The sequence below is a fragment of the Peromyscus eremicus genome, chromosome 6, assembly GCF_949786415.1.
Source record: "Peromyscus eremicus chromosome 6, PerEre_H2_v1, whole genome shotgun sequence".
Lineage (NCBI taxonomy): Eukaryota > Metazoa > Chordata > Mammalia > Rodentia > Cricetidae > Peromyscus > Peromyscus eremicus.
Window position 1 is genome coordinate 78821990 of NC_081421.1, and position 21495 is coordinate 78843484.

Sequence of the window (21495 nt, forward strand, 5' to 3'; positions counted from 1 at the left end):
GTGGTGGACACAGAATTGGGGGCTATGAAAAGGGTCCAAGGTGAGAAGTGTGTTTTCCCGGACTCATATGAAGAGAATGTCACCAACTTCAATTCATTCCCTAAGACTCCCCAATTCCCACAGTTCAGAAGAAAAGTACCAGAAGCTCCATGCTTTGGAAAATCCAACCTCTAGCTCCTGCCCTAGGCCTTCCCCTTCCAGCCTGGGATATGGTCATTAGCATAACAACCAAACTCAGTTGAGGAGGACCATTAAGATGTAACCAAGGTGTGAAAAGTAATTATAGATGGGATATTAGCAATTAGCATCACCCTTGGATTTCACTTGCTGGAACATGCCTCCCTTGTCCATAGAGCCTGTGGTTTGGGACTGAGATTAGTATTTGGATACCAGTGACCACCCAAGGCCACTGCACACACAGTCAGGAGCAGCTGAGGCCTTGGCATGAAGGGTTTGGGGAAGCTGCATCCTGAGCTCTGAGTCTAGGTTTGGTTCTTCAGAGGGCTTTGCCTCACTTGAGCTCCCTGGCATCCTAGGGATCTCAGCTTCACGCAGTGGCTCCCAGGGTGATGAAAGTGTCCAGCTAGGCCTGGCTGGAACTGGGCATAGCAGAGCAAACACACCGTCTTCAGGACTGAATGGTCCATACAGGTATAATCATGCAATTGTGCCACTGATATGAGGCCAGAGGCACAGAGAGCCCCTAGGAAATGTTAGGAGATCCTCAAAGTACTTCAGAGATAGCACAGCATGTGCAACATGGCCCCATTTCACCCTGTTTCAAACAGGAGGCCTGCGTCTAGGGACCAGGAGCCCCAGTTAAGAGTGAGTCAGCAAGATATCAATGCTTCAGGGACCTCCAGGCCTTCCCAAGCACCAAAGGATGTCCCCCCTGAGATGAAGTAAATTAGCAAGTATGGGAGGTTTCTTAAAAGCAGCAACTTGGGGCTGTATTTGTCACATGGGACCCTGTACAGTCACCCTTGGAATCCAGAATTCTAGACGATGCCCACCTCACCCAATGCCTGCCTCTCTGCACCCCCCAAACCCTTCCACTAGACACTCAGCATACCCCCACACATCTTGCTTCTCTCCTGCCTTTCACTATGTCTTAGAGATTATCAGATCCCTTGCGCAAACACCACGGTCACTGCAGAGGAGGAGAAGGCTGAAGCCAAGGAGATCTTCCTGATGCCTCCCTCTTCTCAGGATACCCTGAAGAAAGTTAAAGTGCCAGATTTAGTTAACAAAATATTAGATGTAGTATATTTCCTTTTAGTTTAAGTTTGTCCCCAAAATTGCACGAAACATACTTATACTTAAAAAGTACTTATATTCATCTGAACGTCAAATTTAGGTGACCTCCCAACCCTGGGCTCCAAATCAAGTCAAGGCTGGTGCCTCCCTTGGCAAGTGGTCATTCTGTGAGTGTCTAGCACACTAGACTGAGGCCCTCTGTGGGACATAAGTCAACCTTGGTGTAGAAAGCTCAGGGCCTCATATGTCAACAGAGCCATACTTTTGCCACCCCCAAAGAACCTTCAAACAATTAAATCCATTCAGCTGATATCAAGCAAGCATCTACCTAAAGCCTGGAGTTACAGTAGTGAACAAAAATATAAATAAGTCGCTTGCCTCCAGCCATCATGTTCGGAGTAAGTACCAACACCAAATGCCATACCCTGTCAGACACTTTAGATAGAATCTCTGTAATCCTCACAAGGAGGAAGAAGAGGAGGAGGAAGAGCTGAAGAGGGAGGAAGAGGAGGAGAAATGATGATGATGATGATGATTTTTCCTGATGAGAAGACTAAGGTTTGTTAAAGTTAATCATTTGGCCATTCATTCACAAATATTTTGGGGGCGTTGCCAGATACTGTCCTTCATGCTAGATCGGCAGTGAACAAAGTAGCCATAACCCTCCCTGGAATGGAGCTTAGCATTGATGGGGAACATAAACAGGGAAATGAATAGTAGATGAGAAGCGATGTGTTAGTTAGCTTTCCATTACTATGATACATACCCAAGAGGAAGCTTAAAAGAGTAGGCAGAGCATCATGGTGGAGCTAGCAACCCCTGCGCCACCTTTAACAGTCCCACCACGTCAAATCCATCTGTAGGTTAACCCATGGGTGGGGTTGGAGTCCTCCTCAGCTAATGATCTCTGAAAACACCCTCACAGACACACCAGAAGTGTGTTTTACTAATCTGGGGGTTTCTCAATTCAGTCAAGATTAACTATCACAGGTGGTAAGCGTAGGAGACACAGAGAGCAGTTCTGTGCAGCACCAGGACTGGGATGTCAAGACACACCCTTAGCAAGGCAGCGTTTGCAAAAAGATGAGAACCAAGGGAGTGTGGGATCAGAGAAGCGGGGCAAGCTTCAACCCCACTTGGTTCCGGTTCTGGAGCTGAGTTCCCACTCGCTACATGTTGCTGCCTCCAGACCTTAACGGAGGGTCTGGATCTGCCTGTCCCTTTCGAATATGAGAGTTCACTTAATCCCCGTGTCAGAACAACCCTGAAGGCAAGTTTTGTTATCAAAATTTTCCAGAGAGGGAAGATGAAATGGCTCGCCTAGAGTGCTAATCCTGGAAATCCAAGCCCGAGGATTCCTACCCAAGGTGGCGAAGCATGAAGGAAAGATGTGGGGCTGCCTGTTTGGCAGCCTCGCACAACTTCCTGACCCCTGATTTTCCCATCTGAAAAGCAGATTTATTGTTATCATCTACCTCCTAGCATTGCCGAATTACTGCGCATTTGTAGGTAATGCTGATAACATGCCAAGCTCACTGTAGTTAAGCCTTTTAATTTTAATTTTAATTTATTTTTTTTGAGGTTGTGTATTCTAGGCTGTCCTCAAACTGGCTATATAGCTGAGGATGACCTCGAGTTTATGACCCTCCTGCCTCCACTTCCCCAGTGTACAGGCCTATAGGCATCTGCCACCACACCTTGTTTATACAGGACTGTGGCCCCAACCCAAGGCTTTGTACATGCTAAGCAAGCACTCTCCACCAGAGCTACATCCTCAACCCTTGGTTGGCCATTACTATGCTAAAAGCAATGTTTCACTTTTCAAATGACCCTAGAAGACCTGGTGCTCAGTATTTGGGAGAAGAATAAGATGCTCTGGGGGAACAGAGGTCTGGAAATGGAGGGCTCACCCCTCAGCACGAAGCTGGCAAGGTAGGCAGGGTCACCTGTGGGACAATGGGATGTGTGAATGCTGCTTAAACCAAGTGGTGAGACTTCCTGATTGTAATTACCCTGCCTTGAGGTTATGACTTCAGCAATTTTATTCTTCTTTTGGAAGCATAGACTCATTCTTTATGCATGCGCAGGGCCTAATTGCATCCAGAGAACGCTCTCAGCCTGTTGGTCTGGAGGTGCACCGCCATATGCTTGATGTGTGCGTGATTAACCCAGCGCAGCTGCGCTCCCCTCTGTCTGGATTACGGATTCCATTTCAGTTTTGCTCTCAGGCATGAGCTCCACAATTTATATTTATTAACATGATTACCTTTTAAACAGGGTGCCGAGGGCAGAGTCCAGCACCGTGCTGGAAGCCTCCTGGGCCAGGCACATGCAGACAGGACCCTTGGCCAAGTTTGTGCAGCTCAGGCTCTGTCCAGAAAGTATGCCCATCCTGCTAGGGAGGTCCCTGAGCTGACCCCACAGAGAGCTCTGGGATTCCCTGAAGGTAGTGGGGATCTTTTTCCTGACACCGGTCATCCATTGTTCCTGGGCTTCCTAGCTAGTGCAGCCCTGACTGAATCATTGCCTTACAAACCTCCTTCAAATCCTGACAGCCACTGACCACTCAGGTCCTCTTGCCAGAAAGCGCTGCCTTCCAGCACCTGCAATAGGGACTGAGACACAGTGGGTATCTGATTAATATTGAACAAGGGATGCTTAGGAAGGCTCCATCAGTCTTCCAAAGTAGGTACCTGCACCTGTGACCCACATATTCCATGACCTCCACAAATAGTCACTTGGCCACACAGTGGCAGCTGCAGAGATTGATGGGTCAAGTGTTCCTTAAGCTTAATAGCAGAAACAAGCAGATGCTCGCGCCAGCCAACCCTAGAACCAGTCATCTTTGCCAGCTTTCCCAGCGCTCTGCTGCTCTCAGCACGTGAGGAGCAGTGACTCCAGCATGGCTCTTTGGAGAACCCAGAGCCACAGCACTCTCATTCCAGGGCCCCTATCCACCTGTGAGTCACCCCTGGCCTCGTTGTCACACCTCATGGTAGCAATTCGTTCCACATACAGGGCCTGAGCACCTACATCACGCCAAATATTCTGCCAGGTTCAGAGTATAAAGAAGAACGAGAGTCATGTTTGTTCCCCTGGGAGCTTGTGTCTAGTGCAAGAGACAGAACTGTAGACAATTGGCTGCAGCACAGTAGAATAAACACACCCTAATGCTTCATGTTTACACAGGCTTGAGAGCAGAGCAGGGAGGGACTTAATCCACCAGGAGGGATCACTGAGATGTTCACTGAGCTCCAATGATTTTATGAGGAGATTGGGAGCAATGACACCTCCAGCCCACGTAGGTGCATTAGACGGCACCGATTTGAGAAGATACATAGTCCCTAGCCACAGAGAATCTGTAGGCTAGGCAGGAAGACTCCCTGTGTGCGTGTCTGTTCACTAAACAGCTACTGAACACCTACTGAATGACAGGTGCCGTGCTGGACTCAGAAGGTAAAAAGATGACCAGACACATTGCTGCCCCACGTTGGTGAGGAAGCAGACAAATGAACTCTATCATGAGTCTAAAGATGTCCATCGTCATGAGAAAAGCTTTTGCACACACAAAGAGAAAGGAACAATCACAGGGACAGAGAACTAAGCACTCAGAGTAAACCTCTGAGGGATTGCTATAACCAGGATGGGTTTTAGAGCATGATTAGGAGTTTCTAGATAAAGGGGGGTAGGGTGGAGGATATCAGCTTGACGGGAGTGATTAGGTGGACATTTATAATTGAGTAATACAGGAACCCAATAGTATTATAAATGAGAGACATATGAGGTCTCCCAGTGTTGACTATGACCCTCCTAAGCCCTGAATCTCCACAGGAAGCTCAAACCCCGCAGAAGGTTTCTCTGCATATGAGACACACACTCAACTGAGTCTGAGCCACTGGGGCCTGTGCCTTATGTCAAGGTGCATGGGTCATTTGGACTAGGAACCTGCCTCCAGCAATATCGGCACTCTCTCAACCCCTGGGCTGTTTCCTGCACTTCCTGTTTGTTGAAAACAAACAGGAGAAAACCACTTGATCCACCACACTCTCCCCAGTGGCCCAGACTCTGACTCAGCCATGTCAGGATACTGTAAAAGTCCTCTTGGTCCACCTCTCTTGGAGTCTTCCACCTAGCATCCAGGCTGCAACCAGGCAACCAGACTCTATGGCCTGAGCTCCCAGGAGAGATTGTGTGGAGAGCAGAGCAAGCGTGGTCCTCCATTCCTCAGCCTTTTATAAGGAAAGGAAGGTTAACTAGCTTTGGGCACACTCCAAAGGGAGAGGAGGCCTGTGGATTAGCTGTGAGAGTCCCCAGATGGTGCCACAGCCTCCAGGCATTCCTGAGGGAGCAGAAGCTCTCAGGAGATGTGTCCCCAAGCATGCTGGAACAAGGGGTGGGGAATGGGGTGCTGTCTGTCAGGTTGTTTAGTCACTAATGATGTTGCTATTCTTAGGTACTCAGGCAATTTGGGCTTCTCTGATCAGGGAGCAGAGAGCAGGCCAACTGAGGGAGCCAAAGGATTTGAAATTCTCTTCAGGGCCTGTTAGAACTAGACCAAGAAGACAGCATTCATAAGTAGGCATTGGCTGGAGAAGAAGCCTCCATCCTCTGTATCTACACAGAAGAGCACAGGAGTTAGAGGTACCCAGATGCAGCAGGAAGGAATGCAGTGATGTGTCTGGTAGGTCTGGGGTTCTCCAGCTGCTTCCACTGGCAAGAAAATAGACGGTCCTTTGCCTTAAGAGGGAATTGCTCTGAACCAGGGTGGGAGCTCCACGGAAGACGTGGAGTGCCCAAGTCAAGGACACTATAGCTCAAGTCAGGAGTCCTCCCATAAGAAAGCTGGAGCACAGGGTGGGGAGTTAGGCCCCTAAAAGAATGGACGGATAGACAGAAAGGAAGTATAGTCAGTCACAGAGGAAACTAAGCCAGGAACCAAGTTGTAATGAGAAACGTAAGGAGAAAATGGTATCTGAGTGTCAATTAGGAAAGGTTAATGACGGTTGATCGTCTTGTCATTTTGGCTGGGTTTAGAATCACCTAGGAGACACACCTCTGGGCACGTCTGTGACAAGGTTTCCAGAGAGCCATAGCTGAGGAGGGAAGGTGTGCCCTACTGCACTATCCTGCTCCCGCTGCCCTGCCTTTCCCCCCATGATGGATCACGTGCCCTCTAACACTGTTAGCCAAAACAAACTCTGCCTCCCTTAACTGTCTTCTGCCAGGTATTTTGTCGCAGCAGTGAGAAAGGTAGTCAGAGGTGCTTCCTGGCACTTCTTTTCCGGGGCATGCACAGTGGCACACAGCAGTCTTGAGACTGTGCTTCTAGGAGCTTGACTTTGGACCCCTCTGCCTGACCTGGGAACGGCCCGTGAGAGGGAAGCTAGAATGCTCTCTTTCCTCATTCTCCCTCCCCAACTGCTGCTGTGAACAATTAAGCCCAGGACAGCCATTAGGTAGTGCTGAAGGGTCTGTATTGATTAAGGATAATTATATTTACTCTTCAGCAGTGTGAGGCCGGGCAGGAATATTTTTTGTTAATTTGCAGCTGTTTGGCCTCAGAAAAGGGGACTAATATGCCAGTCCCAGCTAGACGGGCCCCCTCCACAGGAGCCCACATCCATGCACACACTTGTGCACACATACACGGTCCTTACTGCTCAATTACTGTGAAAGCTCAGGAAAGGCCCTGGCAGCCTGGACAGCCATTCCTGCCGATTTTACTACAGAAGAGAACATGGAAATGTTGAAACTTTGTCTTGACTTCCATTATCTTTTTGTTTGTTTGTTTGTTTGTTTTTGTTTTTGTTTTTCGAGACAGGGTTTCTCTGTGTAGTTTTGGAGCCTGTCCTGGATCTCACTTTGTAGACCAGGCTGGCCTCGAACTCACAGAGATCCGCCTGGCTCTGCCTCCCGAGTGCTGGGATTAAAGGCGTGCACCACCACTGCCTGGCTGACGTCCATTATCTTAGAGGCACAAGAGAAGCCCAAGCTGTCCCAACACACACACATGCACTGGCAGATAGACTCTCATCCTTGTTTCTCCCCAGTAGGTTTTTAAAACCCAAACTCTAGGAAGGGTCTTTCTTTCTGTCCCTGTGATATAAACTCCAGTCCTGTGGAAAGGCCCTGAGGCCCTCCATGGTAATGTAGACTACCCGCCCCAGACAGCTCTGCCTCCTGACGACTCTCCTTCCTGGTGTTCTGTTTGGGTCAGTCATAAGCACACCTTGCCAGTTGTCTGTCACAACCACCTTTGTCCACTCTCTGACACAGGGCCAGGCACTGGGCTCAGGCCGAGATGTGAAATACCCTCAGTCTAAGAAGGGAGGCCAAATGCGCCAACCCGGGCATCTTATGTGCAGCTAGAGAGCTCGAGCTCGGGCCTCCGCCTATCACGTAGGGCAAGAAGCTTCCCTAAGATGCTGTTTCCCCAGCTGTGAAATGAAAGTTATTCCAATGCCGGCCTGACAGAACTGCTGTGACCGGTGGTACATGTGTCACATGTGGAGAGTGCTCAGCAAGGCCTGGAATGGAGCAAGTGAGTGCTCAGAATGAATACTAGCTGTGACTGCGTAATAATGGATGGTAACTGCGCTCCTGGAGATGTTGTGTAGACTGGCTTCCGCTGTCCTCTTAGGAACCTTGCAAGCGAAAACAGGCAGGAGGAGGCTACCCAGTAAGCTGAGATCCAACCCCAGCAGTCTGGGACCAAGGTCCTTACACTTGGCACCATTGCCAATCTGCTCCCAGCTCTAGCTCAGGACACAGTGGAGTAACATCTACCACCATTCTTTTATCAGTACCGACAACATAGAATGCCAGAGGTTACAGAGGAAATGTTCCTTACATAACCTGGGGAAAGCTCCAAAGAGAAGCTAGTTCTGGAAGTGGGAACTGTGTGTTCAGAAGCCCGGAGGTGAAAGACCACGGCATGTTGGGAGGACAGCAACTATTTCAATAAGGGCACGGTAGGTAGACTGGCTCTACCCTAGCCTGCCTGGAGCTGTCCTGGTTTGTTATTTCTTGGCCCAGCTCAATTATAAATTGTCCCCTATTCACTCTCAGATAATCCCAGTTAGAATGATAAATTATATGGTCACCATAATTCTATATACTGGTAGGAAACAGAGGGGGGAGGGAGAGGGAGAGGGAGGGAGGGAGGGAGAGAGAGAGACAGAGACAGAGACAGAGACAGACAGAGACAGAGAGACAGGGAGACAGAGAAGGGGAGGGGAGGGGAGGGGAGGAGAGGAGAGGAGAGGAGAGGAGAGGAGAGGAGAGGAGAGGAGAGGAGAGGAGAAAGAGAAGCCAGAGAACATGTTTTTACAAAATGAGACTTGCTACCACACCTAAAGACTGAATTTATGCTAAAGGCCATGGGGAACCAGTGAGGAATGAGAACAGTAGAGAACAATGTATGAAGAAGGTTTAGAATGCAGTCCAAACTTGGCATCATCAGCATGTTGATGGCAGTGGCTGGAGTCAAAGGTGAGAAGCACTGGGGAGCCGAAACCCTTATATTGTAGGTAGAGCAGAGGAATCCACGTGATTTGGAAGGCAGGGGAACCAGGAGAGAATTGTTTTCCAAAAGTTAAAAGACAATTGAATTTCAACCTGGTTGGGGGGTTGGTTCCTAACAGTGTCTGATGCTGCGGAGAGCTGCAAAGGCACTGTTCTTCAAAGACTGAGGAGCACCTGCTGGGTCCTACAGCAGAGGCTCTCCTCAGCCGTGATGGACACGTTTCACTGTAGATGTTGTGCTGAGCACAGAGAAGCAGGAGGCCACTGTTTTCTCTGGCACATAAGAGGCAAGATCTTCTGCTTGAAGTGAATATGTGGGAAGGAGGAGGGTTGAGGAGAAGTGTCCACTATTGAAAAAGCTGTGTGAGAATGAAGACTATTTCAGTCAGAAGATAGTGGACAACTGGCAGCTCTGCTGTTAGACTGGCCACCTGGGGACTAGATAATAGTGGGACTTGGAACAGAGTGAGACTAAATGTCGTGATTAAATAATGGAGACCAAGAAGAAGACGGAAGAGGTGTGGGCCTAACATTAAGAAGCAGGATTTTTCTTTTAGTTTGATACAAGAAGGATAATGTTGAAGCAGCATCGGTTGTAGAGGAGAAGGACTAGCTCTTTGAAAGTGAGCTTCCATTTGGGCCAGGTGGACCAGACACAGTGACTCTAAGGTCTGAGTCTGTGTCCCACTGTCTTTGTGTGGCTTCCTCACCCACCGACTCACGTGTCTGACCTACTGACTGTAGCTCGTTGAGTGGTGGAGTGAGTTTGTGAGTAAGTGAAGACCTTGCTCCCACCTGAGAGGCATCCCTGCCTTGTGAACCTGGGCTTCCTGCTTGGCGTGGAACCTCTCTCATCCCTCTGATGTGCTCACCTCAGCGCTGCTGTGTGTCTCTCTGTTCTTTTCAGAAGACATGGGAGGAATGAAAGGTAAACAAGAGTAAAAGCCATGTTTGCTGTGACTCCTCAAATGTGCCAAAATCTCAGGGAACATGAAACCTGCCCCCCAGCCCAGCTCCATTTCCAGACCCCATCCATGCCCGCCTGAAGTGATTTAGACATTGTTTAGAAACACTTGGGTATCCAGCACAGTAGCCCCTCGACTCACTCCCTTCCCCGTCCACACTTGGTGTCTTAGTCCGTGTTCTATTGCTGTGAAGAGACACCATGACCATGGCAACACTTATAAAGGAAAGCGTTTCATTGGGGCTGGCTTACAGTTTTAGAGGTTTAGTTTATTATCAGCGTGGTGGGAAACATGGTGGTGTACAGGCAGACATGATGCTGGAGGAGCTGAGAATTCTACATATGGATCAGCAGGCAGCAGAAAGAGAGAGACACTGGGCCTGGCTTGAGCATTTGAAACCCTGAAGCCTACCTCCAGTGACACACTTCCTCCAACAAGGCCACACCTCATAAGCCCTTTCAAGTAGCACCATTCCATAATGACCAAGCATCCAAATATGTGAGCCTAGGGGGGGCGGGCATTTCTATTCAAACCACCACATTTGGAGTTCCAGTAAATTCTCCCCACCCCAGTCCCTTCCCCATCCACAGAAGTCTTTACCTGAGGTTTTGCTTGCCTTGGTTCCTGTCACCTATAGTCACCTTCAACCTGAAAGTATTAATTGGAAAATCCCAGAAATAAATAGTTCATAAGTTTAAATCATGAATTGCAACTTAAAACCTGAGTAGCATGGTATTTCCGGCCATGCCAATCCATCCCACTCGGGACCCACATTGTATCTTCGTTCAGTAATCCTGCCTGGTATGCACTACCCTCACTGATCACTGAGTAGCTATCCAGTCATCAGAGGAACTGTTGCAATCTGGACAGTCTTGAGTGCAGGTACTTTATTTAATAATGGTCCCAAAGCCCAAGAACAGTGGCACAGAGGAGACACCAGGGCACAAAGCAGGGAAGGACCGATGGGTTCCGGTGCAGCGTGTAACACTGTGGGGCATATAGGGAAAAAACATGATGTTCAGAAGGCTCACGTTGTCTACAACTGCAGGCGCTCATGGAGGGTTTGCTTAACGGGGACCCGGGTACCTCTAAAATGGCGTAGCAAAGGGTCTCCAAAGAAGCAGTTACAACACAGTGAGGGGAGCAGAGACGTCTGTGTATGTGCATATGTATGTGTGTTCATATGTGTGCATCCGTGTGTGGATGCCGGAGGTCAGTGTTGGGTGGCCTCCCCGCCGCCCCCCCCCTCTCTCCACCTTATTTTTTGAGACTGAAACCATAACTGAAACCATAACTCACAATCTGCTTAGCCTGGCTAGCAAACCCTAGAGATCTACCTTCCTGCCCTCCCCCAGCTGCAGTCCCAGACTTACAGACCCGTGCGGCTGTGCCTGGCTGTGATATGGGTGCTGGGAGTCATGCTTGCTTGCCAGCTGAGCCGTCTCCCCAGGGCCAGTTCTAGTTTATTATATTATCATCGTTGTTATTATTATTATTATTACTGGTGGTGGTAGTGGTGGTGGTGGTGGTGGTGGTAGGGTGTGTGTATGTGTGTGTGTGTGTGTGTGTGTGTGTGTGTGTGAGAGAGAGAGAGAGAGAGAGAGAGAGAGAGAGAGAGAGAGAGAGAGAGAGAGAGAGAGAACCCTTGCAGAAGTCAGTTTTCTCCTTCCACCATGTGAGTTCCAGAGGGTGGAACTGAGGTCTTGGTGGTGGCAAGTGCCTTTACCTTCCTAGCCATCTCCCCACCTTGGTTCTAACTTCTTGATTAAGCTTATGTTGTCCTTTTCACTGTGTTCTTCCTTACATCCATGCCTAGCACCATTGGCTTCATCATACAACACTGAAATGCAGGGCAGAGAGGGCCTTTCTGGATCCCAGTACAAAACAAAACAGGACTCAGGGAAGGGGGGCCATAGCTCGTGTGTTCCCAGAGGCCACCCAGGTTTCCACAAGGGAGCAGAAACAGACGGGCTTTATTTTTAGATTCCCTATGGGCCCCTGAGCCCTGCCCCACTTTCTGAAAACAGAGCTTGGGGCCCAAGCCATCTGGCACCTACTGCCAGAATCAACCAGACGGATGTGGCCCCTGCCACGTCCACATTTCAGGGCCTGCAGTGGCACTGGAGTCTATCAGAATCACTCTAGCTGTCCTGTGCTCAGGACTTCGGCTGAATGGAGTTCCAAGGATCTTGCTGTGGTACCCCAAACTCTAGGGCTTCTGACTCCACAGCCCTCTTCTGGCCCCGCCCCCACCCTCCACCATCCCTGAGCTCCATTGGAGCTTCCCCACATTTCTGAGACCCAATCTACAACTTAGAGGGTAGAAGCAATAAAGAGGGCCCCAGCTGAACTCTATCTAGACAGTGCACTACAGAGCATCATTCATTCATCTGCTTGCAAAGAGGTAACTCGTGCCTATGAATATGAATACTAGAAATGAGCCTGGCCTCATCTTCCTTCTCAAGAGGCTGTGCATGCCACTGTTTATTTCATGACTGGTCTCAAGGACCATCATGAGTCAAAGACCAAACTAGAGGAGGTGGTGAATGGGACCGAAGAGTTGGGCTTTTTCTTTCCTGAGTGGAAACTTCAAGCTTGCAGTTTCTCCCATTTTTTTCTCCCTCTCTGGCAGTGCCCCTTGGTCCATCCTATACTTACCACACACATGAAACTGACCTGGGAGTGCATCTGCCAAACACACACCACTCTGCAGATGGAAGTGGGTACCAGTCACCTTGGCAGTGAGCTGATGCATTCATTCACTGGCTGCTTCCTGAAACCCCAGTGGTTCCACCTCTCCTGGGCATCATTTTCTGCTTTTTTCTTATTAAGAACCTCAACTTAGCCTGAACCTGAAATCTTTGAAATCTTTTTATCCAGTTCTTTCAGACCCAGATGGGTCTTTTGCAGGCTGAACACCATTAACTGTTTTGTTTGTATTTTTTTTTCTCTCACAACCTTTTTGGTACCTCCTTGTGAACAGTGGCATTTGGTTTTCCATTCTTAGACTCCAACATCTATCAAGAGTTATTCCTGCTCCTGTGATGATAGGGACACAAGCATAGAGCATCTGGCTGAAAGGGCCACCCAGACTGGTTGGAGAGTAGACGGACGAGGTCTCTGTGGAGCACAGTTCTAGTCTGGCCTCCCCATTGGCACGGCTGCCGGGCGTCCTGTGAGTCCCGTGGGCCCCGTGAATACCCAGCTTATCAGGATTAGCCCTGGCTCCAGAACACCTGGGCCCTTCCTGGCCAGTGTTTGGGACCCAGCCTGATGCCCATATGGCCCCTCGGATGCTCTGCTTCCCAGCTGCCCTCCCTCCCACCAGGATCTGTCTCTGCACAGCAAAGCACTGGGTGTGCCTTGGCCTAAAGGCAGGGTCTGGCTGAGTATCAGTGACTATTGGAAACGGTGTATCTGGGTGAACAGTTCTCTCCGGGCCTCCTGAGCCTTCGTCTTTAGGGTGGACGAAGCCTCCTTCCGCTCTGACTTTTTCAGGATCTGCTTATAGATTCTTTTTTTTTCTCTCTTACAAAGCTCTAATCAAGCAGACACTGAAATAAAACTTTAGAATGAAAGTCAACATGGAGAATAAGATCCCCAGAAAAGGGCCTGGGTCCTGGAGGGAGCAGGCAGGCCTGAGCAAGGCAGGGAGCTGACTGGGCTGTGCCCATAGGTGATGGCCTCACTGCAGTGGACACTTTATTTAATTCATTCTGCACACCAACACCTCGGCATTACTGTCCTCACAGTACACATGAAGGCAGCTCTTGATTAGCTTGTCCAGAGTTGCTTTCAGACTGATTCTATAGAAAGAGCCTTTTTTAAGACTAATTTTTATTTATGTGTGTATCCATGTGTGGGTACCCCTGGAGGCCAGAAGAGAGCATTGTATCCACCGGAGCTGGAGTTATAAGAGCTCATGAGCCACCTGGAGTGGGTGCTGGGAACCAGATTTGGGTCCTCTGAAAGGACCACAAGCGCTCTTAACTGCTGAGCCATCTCTCCAGCCTCCAGAAAGAAATTTGCTAGAAGATGTGCCTAAGAAGAAGGCGCAGGGAGTAGCAGGTGGGGAGCTGGGAGAAGCCGCCTTCTCTGAGGTCTGACATTATGTTACCTGCTCATAAACAAAGGGGAAGCAAGAGAACACGCAACTTCCTAGGCTCTCCTGCCTGTCGGGTGGAACTGAGGCCCGGAGTGTAGAATACAGAAATCCCCAGTGCACGGTGAGAGACCCTCCAAGAAGCAGCACCTGTGGTGTGTGAGTCTGGGAGCCTGGGGGTGGGTGGCCCAGAGGGGAGGGCCTGAGGGAAGTGTGCTGCGCACAGTTGCCAGACCAGACCTGAGAGCAGCACCCGGCTGCAGAAGGACAGGAACAAGGGGCAGGGCTGGGGCCGGTGCCTAATTAGAGTCTGTACAGAGGAGGCTGCTAAAAGCAGAAGAAGTGATGAATTTTTAACTTGATCCACTAATAATCTCTTCCCTTGAAAGGTAGAACAGACAAATAGGAGAACCAAGTCTAGACTTCAGTGAGATCATCAGAAGAATAGCTTGTTGATGAGGATGCCGCTCTCTGACTGAAGAAGCATGCACAGGGCCTGGGCCAGTCTGCGCCAGGTCCTCTGCATGTGTATTATGGAGTCCAATTTAGTGTTTTTTACGGGATTTCTAAGTGTGCAGGTGAGTGGGTCTCTGATCCTTGTGCCTTCTCTTGGGCTCTTTTCCTTCTGTTGGTCTGTCTTGTCCAACTCTGATGTGATAAGTTTTGCTTTATCTTATATTATTTTTTTCACAGTGAGGAAAAAGTGTATTTCACAGCCATTATAAAAACTACATATATTCAATAATGGTGACATAAATGTAGTCCTGACTAATGGCCAAACCATACAACTAAAATGGATTCTTCCTCCTGGTACTATTTTTTGTTTTCTGTTATCCCTTAGAAGCCTGCTCTTTTCCGGTGAGAGACAGAAAGGGAGTGGATCCAGATGAGAAGGGAGCTGGGGAGGAACTGGGGGGAGTAAAAGGGAGGGGTAACCATAATCAGGATGTATTATGTGAGAAAAGAACCTATTTTCAATAAGAGCAGGGAAAAGAATGCTGTGTCTCCAAGAGCACGGTTATTGTCTGTTTTGTTTTGTTCGCTGGGGCGTCACCCTGCCTGCAACTGCCCCTGGCCATTGTAGTTGCTGAATTATTCGTGCAGTGAACAGAAAGTATAGGGCTAGGGGCCCAGAGTAGATGGTCACGTCATCCTGGCACGGCCTATAGCCAGGACAGGTCGCACCAAGTGTCTACAGACATGAGCCCGAGCCCAACTGAAGGGAGAATCGAGAGGAGCAGCAGAGCAGGAAGTGGTCCGGTCCCACACCAGGGGCCAGGGGAGCAGAGCTCGGGTGGATGAGCAGATAAAGAAATGAAATGTCTGTAGCACAGTCACAAACAGTCCATGTTGGAGAAAAAGACGTCAGAAGAAATGGCGTATATTTTTATATGGGGCAAGGAGAGTGGATAATAAACCTCTTTGAGGATCTAATAAAATCTATTGTTCCTTTCTTCCATAAATGACACACATACCACACTTTACATCTGTACAATGTTTCCTGTATAAATTTAGGAAACATTGATGTATCTTGTGTTGAGATCTACAATAGGGCTGGAATTCAGCTCTGCGGCAGAATGCTTACTGAGCATGCCCGAGTACCTGGGTTTGAGCCTCAGTGTAAGTAAGTAAGAAGTAAGTAGGAAGGAAGGAAATTTCTAATACAAAAGGACCAATGTCGGTATAAAGAATGCCTCTAGGAGTCCCTGCATAGGGAGAGTACAGGCCGTGTCAAGAGGCAGGAGGACACCATACTCTGCAAGAACTTCTTGTTGAGGCGTGCCAATGCCCAGTGTTGGTGCTCCTCCAAAATGTATATACTAAAACCTGATCTCCAGTGCTATACTGTTAAAGGGGTTGGGGCTGGTGCATACCTGTACTCTTTGCACTGGGGAGGGTGAGGCAGGAGGACACCATACTCTGCAAGAACTTCTTGTTGAGGCGTGCCAATGCCCAGTGTTGGTGCTCCTCCAAAATGTATATACTAAAACCTGATCTCCAGTGCTATACTGTTAAAGGGGTTTGGGCTGGTGCATACCGGTACTCTTTGCACTGGGGAGGGTGAGGCAGGAGGATCTAGAGTTCAAAGATAGCTGGGACTGTATAGCAAGACCTTGTCTCAGAGAGAGAGAGGCAGGGCAGGCACCTTAGAAAATGATTAGGTCCCGAGGAAAGGATCCTTATGAATAATATTAGTGCCTTTATATATTAGTGCCTTTATGAAGGAGGATCCATGATCCTTTCACCACATGAGGATGCAGCAAGAAGACTCTGAGGGAAAGGCCTTCAACAAGAACCATGCTGCCAGCACTTTGATCTGGGAGTTTCCAGCCTCTATAAATGTGACAGATAAATGATGTTTTTTATAAGCCTCTTAGTTTATGGCATTTTATTACAGAAGCCCAAATAGATCCAGATATGTAGAATAAAGCATCATTTTTTTTCTGGGAAAAAGTCACTTTTATATTTCTGTACTTACTTTCAGCTGTTAAGGCAGGGTCTTGCTGTGTAGTCCTGGCTGGCCTCAAACTTGTGATCTGCCTGCCTCGGCCTCCCAAGAGCTAGAATTACAGATGCGTGCCACTATACCCTGCTATTTCTGTAGTTATTGTTGCTAAGACACACACCAGATTTGAAGCTCACTAAGCGTCAGTTTCCTTGTCTGTAAAATAGGGAGGCTATCTATCCTAACTGGTTATTATTTTTTAAAAAACAACGGAATACTTCATGTCAAATGCTTGGCCCGGTGCCTGGCACATTTGGTTCAACATGTTTTAGCCATCATTATTAAGATTATTATCATTTCCTGCTGGTAATGCCCTCGCTCTCCTCTGCTGACTATTAAACCCTTAAATAAAGGTTAGCCTTTGTGTGGTTTGTTATTTTTAAGTAATGCCTCAAGCTGGAAAAATGAAAAAGGTAAAGGACTGCTCCTTGGAGATGATGATGTAATATTAGCTTTGTACAAAAGACTGGCTAACAGAGGGAGTGAGGAGGTGCTGTAGGGCAGGGGAGGAACGTAGCCCCTACACCTGTGAGGGGAACGTCCCCTCTGCAAAAGAGAGGGGCGCGGAAATGCTCGCCCCTTGTTTTGCTCCTGTCTTCCCCTCCAAAGGACTCATTACCAAGTGCAGATCTAGCATCCAGAGAGGAGGTCAAGACTCCAGACCCAGGCCCTTGAAGTTGTGTGACACCAAAAGGATTTACAGGTGAGCAGCTGACACATTGCTGGTCATTGCTGAGATGCCACGAGGAACAGAGAGGACTCCCAGAGGAAGGTCCTGACGGCTCTACACTGACCGCACTGATGTCAACCCGACGAAACTCTAAAAACAAATGGCATAGTAATTAGACGGTGACTTCAGGTGGAAGAGAAGTCATACCCGGAAGCCAGTAGGAGGTCACTAAATAAATTAAGCAAAATCAAAATGATTCCCTTTTCTTAGTAGGGTACTTTTTTTTCCCTAGAATATCAAGGAAGTGCCATTGGCATATAGTTCATTTCAGAAAGATAATGGAGTCATTCTTTATCACCTTGTAGATAAATGGAGAAATGTGACATGGACAACAATGAAATTGTGACTTCAGTAATGCCCCCCACAGAGTTCCAGGTGTTCTCCCCAAGTGTCAAGAGGATCCTGGCATTTGGTCTTAGCCGAATGGCCAGAAGCCATATCAAGAGAATCTCTGAGCAGGTGGCTTGTGCACAGGTCTCCAGGTTTGACTTTCTCAGTGTGTTTCTAAGTGACAGAAGGCAGGCCTGTAGACACAGTTACCACATACCTGGGAAAGTTCAATTACTAGATGGGCACAGTACCAGGGTTCCAACAGGTCTCCAGCACCTGAAATGGTGGGTTCCTGCTGAGTGAAACGTAATGGAGATGGGCAGAAGAATAACAGGTACTTGGTGTAGATACTCCTTCAAGGGGGCCGAGCACTTGCCTCATTCCTTAAGTGTGGCTGCTCCTGGCCACATTCCTTCCTCTTTAGCTCCACAGTGGAGAAACCCAGCACACACTGCCAGGTGAGTGGGGTCACATCTGCAGACAAGACACATGGGTGGTATGTACCCTTGACATGATGTGATGGTACAGCACCTGCATTGTTTTCCTCCCTCAAATCCAGTCTCACTGTGAGGAAAACCGTGAGACAAATGCCCACGAAGGGACATTCTTCAGAATACCTAACTAGGAAACTTCAGAACTGCCCCAGTTATCAAAAACAAAGAAAGTCTAAGAAATAGTCATGGACCGGAAGAGCCTAAACACAATTGAAAGAAACAGGATCCTAGGGATAGATGGAGTCCTAGGTAAAGCTAAGGAGATCTGAATATATGACAGGCTTTGAATGCTAAAATATCAATATTGGTTCCCTAATAATGATAATATAATACACTACAATGTAGGTAAATTTAATAATTGGGGAGGCTGTGTATATATAGGAACTCTATACCAGTTTCATGATTCTTCTGTGACTATAAAGCCATTATAAGATATTTTTATAAAATATAATAGACATAATGTATAAATTCCTGCACTTAACACAAAAATTATTTTGTGTTTGGTGGGGACATCTGTACTATGCTCAGCCTATGGGAAAGCTACCTAGGACTTTACACTGGTTACCTGGCTCTGGCTGTGTGATTGTTAAAGCTACAGCAACGCACCTGGAGCCCAGATCCACAGACTTGGCTTAAACCCCCGAACTCAGAGTGGGATCCAGATGCAGGTTGTCACGTGCTATCTTTGTGATCTGGTCAAGACCCCTAGTTTCCTCACTGGTCATTCCTTCATCTGCAGACGAGGCTAGGTAGAGCAAGGCCCTGGCCTGTAACCACTGCTCAGTAAGTGGGTCTCTCACTACAGGTAGCAGAGATCTGACTGAGGCAGGGGAGAGCCTGTATCTTATTCTTCGGAGTACGCATCATTTCAAGAGATGGTCAGTATCTCAGAGAGAGTCCTGAAGAACTCAAAATCTTCACCTGGAAGAGCTGGCTGAGGGAGGCATCACTTCAGAGGGCCTAACAGGAGCCAGCAGACGAAAGTGGCATTCGTGGTTATTTACGGAACCCCTAATTATGTCCCCCGGACATAAGCCTGTCTAGACCTTTGCTGGCCATGTCAGAGTACCTGACACAAATGGCATAAGGAAGAATTACTCATCTTGGCTCACGGTTTCAAAGATTTCCATCTGTGGTTGGCTGGCTTCACCGCTCTGGGCCTGGGGTGAAGCTGCACATCATTGTCACCTGTGGTAGAGCGAAACAGATCACCTAGTGGCAGACAGGAAATGAAGACAAGGCAAGAGACCTCAGAAAAGATTTGCCTCTCAGAGGTATGCCTCCAGTGACTTACTGCCTCCAACTGGGCCCCACTTCCTGATGTTTCCTCCAACAAATGAGCCTGTGGGAGACATTTCCTATTCAAACTATACCATTTCCCTAGCCTCTGAAACATACAATGATACTTTCTAGTCAGTTTTGCAGAGTGGCTGAGAGGATGGATGAACTAAGAAATACGAAAGTGAGCTGAATAAAAAGAGCTATAGTGAACAAGCATACATTGTTATTAAAACCATCTTCAAAAGACATTAACTTCGTGCCAGTGCAGGACTGTGGGGAGAAGACAAGGAACTAGCGTTTGAAACTGCTTGCCTTTTTAAACTTTCAAAGCAATCAAGGGCAAGTCAAGGATGCAGGCTTCTCTTTAAGGACGAAGTATGATTCTAAGAGAAGGGCCATGGAACTATAGAGAACAGACAGGTCTTGAAAGCAAGGGTAGGATCTTGAAATTTTTACCCAAGTTCACTCCATCTGTAAAGTCATCCTTGCAGGACTGCTGGAGGATCGTGTACATGTAGGCCAGCACACCGGAAGCACTCCGTGACGCTGCTGTTGTAATCTGCCTGGCTCGAAGCAGTGGGAAATTGTGAGGTTTTGAGAATCCCAACCCATTGGTCTGTAGGTGAAATGGTCACTTCCCTTGGAAGCTTCTGAAGTTCAGAGAAGAAAAATCCCACTCTCCCAGATGGAAAAGCAGACCAAAATAGAGTTCACGTCTACAGAGAGAAGACAGAGAAGGGCAGTCCATGGTCTTCCAGAGGTACTTTACATCAGACTCTTGCCAACTGCCAAGATTCTGGGGGAAAACAGAAAGAAGAGGATGACTTGAGGAAGAGGGAAATTGGGCTGGTAGTTACAAAACTACCCTGTGGTCAGTGTGGCAGGGAGCCTTGAGAAGGCAAAGGATCCAAGCTAGCAGCACAGTCCAAGGGGCAGCAGGGTGGCTGGGGCACAGCCGAGGGAGAACAGTGAGGCAGTCCTTCAGGACTCCTGTTCACCTCTCATGGGTCTGAGATGATACAAAGTCTTTATTATGTATCCTGGATGATGAATATAAACCTCAGCATCATCCAGAGCCTAACGTTCCCATGTTATGCTAAAATCTCCAGTCCCCAGACATTTCTAAAGGATAGAGCCACATGCCTTTGGAGAAAAAACTAACAGCTATGTATTCAAAAATTTACAGTCTGGAGTTACAATAGACAGTGACAGATGGGTCTGGATTTACATAAAATGACACAGACACTGATTTTCTGAGTATTTGTTGGTGAAATCAACAACAACTAAAATGGATCCCTCACCCACTCACACACACAACCATTCCACACAGCAGAGGCTCCTAGCAGCCATCAGTATAGAGATCGGAATCCTGTTTCCAGGTCAGGAGTTCAACTCTCATTAGGAGTGGCCCCTTTCCCTCCTAGTTCCTACCCTGCTGGCATGACCTTGAGCACTGGAGGATGATTAGCCTTGAGTTTCTTAGAGAAACAGCTTTCAGCTTGACTTTCACATGGATCAAGTATCCTTTGAACCTCAAAAAATACCCAGAGTACTGCCTGTCCTTCCAGGTTGGCCTGAGCACAGTAAATACAAATAGGTTGGTTGATCTGTCCCCAGAATCAGGTCCCCAGTTTTAAGAAGGATATTGACAGTCTGAAGAATGTCCACAGATGTGTAAATGGGTCACTTGGAGCCCAGACAGTATCCGGCTGGGAAAGTGAGAGAGTGGTCTACTCACATGCAGGGTTGCTATAGAAAAGGCACAATAAAACTCCGCTGCCATTTTTGCACAGCTCCAGGGACACACCTGACTGGGGTGGTGAGGGAATGAAGAAAGTACAAACACACAGGCTCACCGAAGTCGGGATCAAGCAGAGTGAATTTTCTATTGGAGAAGCCACAGCATCCTGGAAGCTCAATGTGTTTATTACAGACCGTTGACTAAGGAGTCATGGTTATTGGACATGGGTGAACAAAGAGGTGGGGTGTTCTATACAAACAAAGAGTTAGGGCTATTATACATGCTGAACAAGGAGTCAGGTTTATCTGATCTTAGTAGGCGCAGTCTCTGTAAGGGATCAATCTTCAGGTCATAAATACAGGTGGGGTCTATGGTGAACATTTTCTATACACAATATCCACACGAGCACCAGAGGAAGACTTTGCCATCCTACTGAGCTTCACCTTGGGGCAAGGAAGGGGCTTTACCATTTTTCCCTGAGGCTATGGTCCGTGATATGGCTGACCCTGTGTCAATAATACACATTCATTCAGGACTCAGGGCTTTCTACAAAACTCCTCTGGAT

At 48.0% G+C, this 21495-nt stretch overlaps 1 protein-coding gene across 1 annotated transcript in view; it reads left to right on the forward strand.

The window, feature by feature from the left end:
• Kcnd3 (potassium voltage-gated channel subfamily D member 3) overlaps positions 1 to 21495 on the forward strand; it is a 216831-nt gene that overhangs the window by 127556 nt on the left and 67780 nt on the right. The gene's annotated exons all lie outside the window — the stretch shown is intronic.